Raw genomic sequence first — 7,806 nt, 5'->3', positions numbered from 1 at the left:
CAGATTTGGATCCTTTAGGCTCAAACTCTACTTTGATTCCTTTATGATTGACTAGGGTAACTCTTCTACTAGCACAAGCTATATTGCCTTCATGCTTAGTTAACCAATCCATTCCCAGTATGACATCTATTCCATTGGAATTTAGAATAACTATGTTTGCTAGGAATCCTACCCCACGTAAAGGGAGTTTAACCCGGGGGCATCCTAGACGACATAAGACACTTCACACAGAGGATTGAATTAGCTTAGGATTCTTAAGAATCACAATTGGCAACTTATGAAGTACAACAAACTTTGAAGAAACAAACGAATGTGAAGCTCTAGAATCAAATAAGACTATTGCAAGGGTTGAATTGATGGGGAACTCACCGAGTATGACTTCTGGTGCTTCCTGGGCCTCTTGCGCATCAATGTGGTTCACAGCCTCATCCAAAGTTCTGTGACTGTCTGGCTAACTGATTCCCTCCTCGTCCTGCTCTCGCTGCTAGAGCTCTAGGGGCTGAACGAGCTAGAGCATTGATCTAGTTGCCATTAGGGCAGTTCCTCATGTAGTGGCCTATTTGATGGTAGATGAAGCACACCCTCTGGGTATTTGCTGGAGTATGGGCGCTGCTCTGCTGAGACTGTCCTGTGTTGGAACGGCGAGGAGCTGATGCTGCTTTGCAGGATGTGGATCCCAGAGTATGATATTGCATAGTCTGTTGTCGCTGGTATTGGGCTTTCTAGTGCTAGTTGAGTCCTGTCCCTTGTGATCTACTAACCTGTTGTGTTTGGTTAGAGAACTTTCTCTTCCTTTCTGCCTCTATGAGTCTGCGTGCTTCTTCTAGGAGGATGGTCCTGTTCATTTGAGTATTGAAGTTAGGGTAGATGACAGGTATGAGCTGGACATACAAGCTGTGCTACAATCCTTTCTTGAAATGGTCCTACTTCTTCTTGTCTGTTGACACGTCTTTTGAGGCATAGCAGGAAAGACAGATGAACTTTTGGATGTACTGGTTTACTATCATTGATCCTTGCTTTAGGCTATGAAATTCGTCAGCCTTCATTTCTATGGTCCCTTCCAGCACATGGTACTTTTGAAATTCTTCACAGAATTCCTCCCTAGCGAAGGCACTTGCATCCATTGATGCTTCATAATAGTTCTCCGACCATTCTGCTGCTGATCGAGTAAGTTGTTAGGCTGCTAGATTCACCCTTTCTTGACCCTCATAGTTGATGACTTTGAGCTTTCTGTTGATAGCCCTAAGTCAGTCATCAGCCTCTAAGGGGTCTTCAGTACTGTCAAAAGTTGGAGGTTTGATCCTCATGAACTCTGACATCTTGTTCTGAGGTCCATAACCTTGATTTTTGTTTCCTACTTGTACTATGGACTCTAGTAGGCGGGTTTGGTTGGCCATCACTGCCACTAGGTCATTCTCTGGTGGTGAGGGCAGTGCAGTTCCTTGACTATTGTGGTGGCCCTGATGGACCTCCTGGCGACACTGCCTCCTCTTCTACCTTGACTCATAGAGACCCTTCCTTAGGACACTATTGTACATCCTGCTTCAGATCCCATCTCAGTGGCTACATTGAAATGTACGAGTTGGCATTGTTGCCGAAGACGAGATGACTGCCTGGATGATTCCATCTATTCTCTATAGATAAGAGAGGAAGCAAGAGCTGAGATACAGGTATAAGATGAGGGCCAGCAAGATACAATCAAGGACAATCCCAGCCAATCATGCAATTAAGAGTCAACAAGAAGCAACTCCACACATAAGCACAAGCAACATTGTATTAAACAAACCTAGGATCATCTCTCTAGGTTGTTAGTACAAAATTTCTCAGTCTACAAAAGACAAAAGTATGCTCACAGAGAATTAGACTGCATGGTGATCTACAACAAAAGCTACTAAAGAACCTACTCCTACTACTAACTCGTCATGACACATAATTCTCAAGCGTCGTCTGTGGACCTGTTAGTAGTGTTGATAGTCGTTGACTCAATAGGTGAGAGAGTCCCTGCTAGTGTCGGGGTAGAAGCAGGGTTAGAGATCCTGTCGGTGCCGTGGTCATCGTCGTCATGGTCACTAACGAGATCACACTCGCTAGGGTCCTCCTCCTCCTCAGAGTTGTCGTGGGTATCACCATATCTCCATCCTTGATCAGCTTGGCATGCACTAGTTCTCCACTGGCTGCTAGAACTAGCGAGGGACCAATCCTGCCATCTGCTATAGCTACTGCTATATGTGTTGGTAGGAGAGGTACACTTGAAAGGACGATGTGCTGGGTCTGACTCGTGGGTAGCATGAAGGTACTCTTCCTGGTAGTTATTCTGACTTGAGAGCCATTCATGGCATTATGTCTGTTAAGATCCCTGTGATGCGCCCTTACCACCCTATGCCATCCTTCGTGGTTCCTTACCACAGTGTCTTCAGCGGCTGCGGCATGGACTCTGATCTGATCTAGCATCACACGGAGAGCTCTCTCCCATGTCTCTAACTCCTCTGCCCTCTAGCAACTAGCTTGGAATAGCTGATATCTCTCATTGTGCATGGGCTCCAAGGCGTGGAGGTACTATGTTGTGACTACTACGGTGGTGTCATCCTCCTCTTCCTCCTATCCTTCATCCTCCATTGCAGTTAGGCGTGCACACCAAGCGACTCGCTGGCCAGCAGTAGTTGGAAAGTGCCTCATGGGAGTGTGTGCCATTTCTCTAACATGTCTTCCGCACAGGTACTGAAGTGCTTCGTAGGCCACCAACTATATGTGTTAGGGTATCGTACTCCAGTGGTGCTGATGTGCCACGGTCACCAGCTGGGTGTCTTGGGCAGTCAAAGATTTGCAGAAGAACCTGGCACTTATGGGAACCATTCTTGTTGTACTCATGCTCGGTGTATTCAGGGCATCGATTATACCCCAGGCGACAACAAGCTTCCCACAGCAACTTGGGAAGGCCCTTCCCTCGCAGACAACATACTATGTTCCATTCCTCATCCTCCATCTTTCGGGAAAAGGGGATAATTTAGAACAAGCATAAAAGAGGTTTCAAAAGAGAAAATGCAAAAGGTAGCATAGAAGAGTTTTCACAACATAGTTTTTAGAAAACTAAGTAGACACGAACCTGTCTATCCTAAGGTCACATCCTACAGCCAGCGTGGCTCTGATTCCACTCCTGTAGAACCCTAAACTGGGATCTCCTGTGCCTCTCGTATCAGTCCCTAGATCAAGTAGCTAATATGCACAGTATAATAGTTGTAGTATCACAATAAAACTTCATACATAAGTATTAAGATTCAGAGTACAAAAGGTTACAAACCAAAACGTATATTACAAACCTAGCTGAACGGCCAACAAAACTCGCCAGAAAGCAAAGACCCAAAGCCACAAGTAGCTAGGGTGCGAACGTGACCTCTAAGACTACTCTTCATTCTCACCTTCACCTTCGGCAAAGTCGGCATCGGCTTCCTCATCTGAAAGACAGCAAGAGTGAGTACAAAAGGTACTCAGCAAGCCCTATACTACTTCAATGTGTTGATAGATGCATAAAGGGATAATTCAAGGATAAGGCTTTACGGTTTAGTTTTAAGCATAAAGCAGTTTAGGTAGGTATTCAATTGTATCATTTATGATTGACTTTAAAACAGTTTAAATAGTTCAAAACCATGTAACAAGCTATATCTGGGGGTTTTTGATCCTGGGAGGGGCTACACCTCACTCTACAATGCCTATCATCACCTCTAGTGTACCTCTAGTATCACATAGCTTTCGGTGGATTGAGCCAATAACATCATCACATGGGCATCTAGTACACACACTCACTCATCAAGACACACTCACTCGGAGTCTAGTCAAAAAAGTTCTCCTTCACATATCCATGACTGTGGATATAGCTATTCAAATAGTTTTACACTCTGCAGAGGTTGTACACTATACCCACGTGATATGCTCAGCCTCCAACCATTGCAAGCGGAGGAGCGAATCATACTGAGACACTTCAATTACCTTTCCTGCCTGGTTTTTTATGAGACACCCCAAGTCCCAGAGTCCTTGGACTAAATACTAGATTGTCTATGTCATCTCTCAAAATATTCAGACAGAGGTGCAGATAAACACTTGGCCTCTCGCTGCTCCCCAGCCTCCTAGTATGATGCCCAACCTAGTCTGGTGAAGAAAAGTCAAGTCCTACCCATTCAGGATGTGTGGTTGCATGGGTGTTGCTTAAGCATGGTGGCAAAATGACTCAGTCCTTAAGCAACCAGGGTAGACCTCTTCTGGCAATGAATACCACAGAGGTAACTCAAGCCCCCAGGAGCATCCTTGTCCAGAGTACTACTCCACCTACCCCCACCAAAATAGTTTTCACCCATTTTTACACACCACCCTCCACATCCCACATAACATCAAGGATTTCACAACCATTAAGGATTCATGGTATATGAGTTATCGTTGATAATAGTAAATCTTATCTCCAAGGAGATATGTTTAAAAGCGACATCTCCGAGGAAACATATTCAATCATAAGCATGCTAGATATCAAGGTGTCATCTGTCCTTAATATATATAACAACATTTAATCCTAGGGTGATATGTATTATGGATGAAACATTTAAGGCATAGCAAGTGTTGATATGATTAATTATTACAAGTAGTTTGTAAAATAGTAGTACATAGCACATGCAATATAAGTCCAGTTTTAGTTGATCATGTAGATTAGTTGAAAACATAGGTTCAATATGATCAAGGATATAGGAATTACCTCCTCCAAGATTTTCTTCAATATTTTGGTTGTAATCAGGATCTTCCTCACTCCTGACGCTTCCCGCGCAGCACTCGCAGAATTCTGGCGGATCTGCAATCGTGATTACGATCATTAACGGGCTATACTAGAGAAGAATCAAATAACACCAAAAGAAAATCCAAATGAGCCCTAATGGATATCACATTGTGATAGATAGGTAGGACTCGAATTTAGATGAATTTTGGCAAAAGAATCGCTGAAATCGGAGCAAGAACGAAAAAGTCATGACTCCCGAAAGATCTAATCTAAAATTAAATCAAGAAAATACAAAATTACACTATTCATAGGTGGGACCCAATTGAACAGCAACCCGATGGGTCGCACATGAACAATACTCATTTGGGGTGGAATGGGCTCAGATTGGGCCTAGTTTGGGTTTGGATGGGCTGGGCCAGGCTGCATAGTACTGGGCTATACAGCACTGGCCCGCTCAGGTAGGGCTGGTCGGTTCACGGGATGCAAAGTTGGGCTGGCCCACTAGGGCGAGGCCTTTGGTGGCTAGGCTAGTAGGCTGGCGGTGTGTGGGCTAAGCCACAGTCCACTCAGTCAGGCTGCACAGGCGCAAGAGCAGGCCTAGCCACCCGTGTGGGCGTGCACGCAGGCTTGCTAGCCAGCGGAGCAACTAAGGGGATCAAGTGACAGTGAGCAATCGCGGTGGAGCTGTGTCGAAGAGCTCAACGAAATCGCGCTCCCAGTGAGGACTCACAGCAATAAAGATGTGACGGGCATCTATGCACTATAGGTAATTTGTTTAGAAGCTTATCAACGGTAGGTAACACTCGGTGCGGTGCCATACAGTGGCCAGGGAAGACGGCGGTGGCACAGAGAAACTAAACAACACCACCCCTCAACTATGCATGGTTGACCTGCATGGAGAAGGGGCCTACAGCTCCCTGAGCTACTCGGTACGAAGGCCAGACCACACACAAGGGCATATGAACGCCGGTGATGACCATGGAATGACGGTGGAGGATCAAACGCATGGCTGCACATGGCCGTGTGAAAAGAGAGCATGCTAATGATGACCCGCTAGCTAGGAGGGTGCGCGAGGGGACCGGAATGCTCACCGAGCTTGAAAATGGCGAGAAGCTGGATGGCGACCGGCGAAGCAATGGTAGGGTGGTGGTGGAATGGCTCGACTTTCGACATGGGTGGGCTCCCGTTGGGCTTCTGGTCGATGGAGAGCGGCACAGGGATGACAACGAGATTGTGGTGCTTCTCGGTAGCTCATGGGGAGGAATCGGCGACAACGGAGCTACAGTGGCAAGAATGGCGATGATGATGACGCGGTGGTGGTGGCGAAGTGGGGAAACACATAGAGGGAGACTAGGCCTCTCTATTTATAGAGGGAGAGGGTGCAGTAAGGTGGTGTGGCGACTTGCGTCAAGCGATCGTCGGTGAGCTGAGCGGCAGTGAGGTGGCGAGGTGGCCCCCACCTTTATTTTCGTAGCATGGTCGAATTGCACTGGCCACGCGCATGAGCTGGCACGAAAGTCACACGGTGTTAGGCGCTCGGACGGCGTGCTGTGAGGGTAGAGAGAGAGAGAGAGGAGAGAGAATGATAGTGCGGAGAGATGTCGCAGGGGTGCAAGAAAGTCGTTGACGCATTCATTGTACTGGTCATCATGGTGGTGCGGTGTCGCTTTGGAAGAGAGGGAGAAGGCGCTGGCTGATGAGCGCAGGATGGGCGACACACAGATGGACGGGGCTCGCTCGTGGGCGCTGGTGAGAGGGCTGGCCGGCATGTGAGGAATCTGGGTCGGCAACGCGGTTGCGGCCTAGGCGCGAGAGAAGGGAGCTGGGCCGATTGGGCTGGCTTGCCGAGCCGCGCTAAGATGGAAAACAAGAGAAGCGGCCCGAGGAGAGAAAGGGAATAGGCCTGGTGAAAATGAGAATAGGAAAAGAAAAGATGGTTTGGGTTTAAATTCAAATGAGAGATTTGAATTTGGATTTGACTTTGGATTAGGATCAATTCAAATGGGAATATTTGAATTATGAATTAGAAGTATGAGCCCACAGACCCAAAAAATCCCCCGCACTCCAGGGAGGGTGGATGGCCCTAAGGTATAGTAGGTAGGGGTGGTTCAGCTAGCATGGAGAGCAGCCAAACGTTGGTTTTTGGGTGGCTTGGCATGGGCTCGGCACCATGCCACCCCGGACCCTGCCAGCTGGCGGCGGTGCTCTGTCCACCGGAGCACCAGGTTTGGGAAGTGGTTTTTTGCCCAGAATCGCTGTTTTGGCAGGGCAAATCGCCTGTTTTGGAGCTGTTTTTGCGTGATCCTCGTCAAAGGGTAAAAAGGTCTAAGGGAGAATGAAACAGGTGAACACAACACAAGGAATCGCCATATTTCATGTGACCGACCAGTGATCTCGCGAAGTCGCAAGGTTCGCGAACCTGAACCTGAACCCGGGGCTCCCTGTGAGCGTGGATCCCAAAAATGGGGTGTAGGCAAAATCTCAAAACAGTGAGCCCAAAGACCCAAAAAATCCCCCAAACTCATGGAAGGGGGGATGTCCCTAAGGGAGGGGTGGTTCGGCTGGCTTGGAGAGTGACAAAACATTGGTTATTGGGCGGCTGGACACGGGCTCGGCACCATGCCACCCCGAACCCTGCCAACCAAACTTCGGCTGCAGGTCCGGCCGCCGGTCGGTGGCTGTGCTTCGGCCACTGGAGGACAAGGCTGGGATGTGGTTTTTTGCCCAAAAATCACTATTTCAGCAGGGCAAATTGCGTATTTTGGGGGTGTTTTGGCGTGGTCCTCGTTAACTGATGAAAACGGCTAAGGGAGAATGAAATGGGTGAACATGACACCAAGAATCGCCTATTTTAATGTGACTGACCCGTGATCTCATGAAGTCGCAAGGTTCGTGGACCTGAACCTGAACCCGCGGCTCCCTATGAGCGCAGATCCAAGAAACTCCAGTTTTCTGGTGCCTGTTATGTGATTTCTCACAATACAATGGGGCATAGGAAAAATATCAAAATAGTGAGCCGAGAGACCCAAAAAATCCCCCGAACTCCTGGG

Source organism: Phragmites australis, chromosome 17 (assembly GCF_958298935.1).
Source record: "Phragmites australis chromosome 17, lpPhrAust1.1, whole genome shotgun sequence".
Lineage (NCBI taxonomy): Eukaryota > Viridiplantae > Streptophyta > Magnoliopsida > Poales > Poaceae > Phragmites > Phragmites australis.
The sequence above is the reverse complement of the archived record's forward strand: the minus strand, read 5'-3'. Positions refer to the sequence as shown.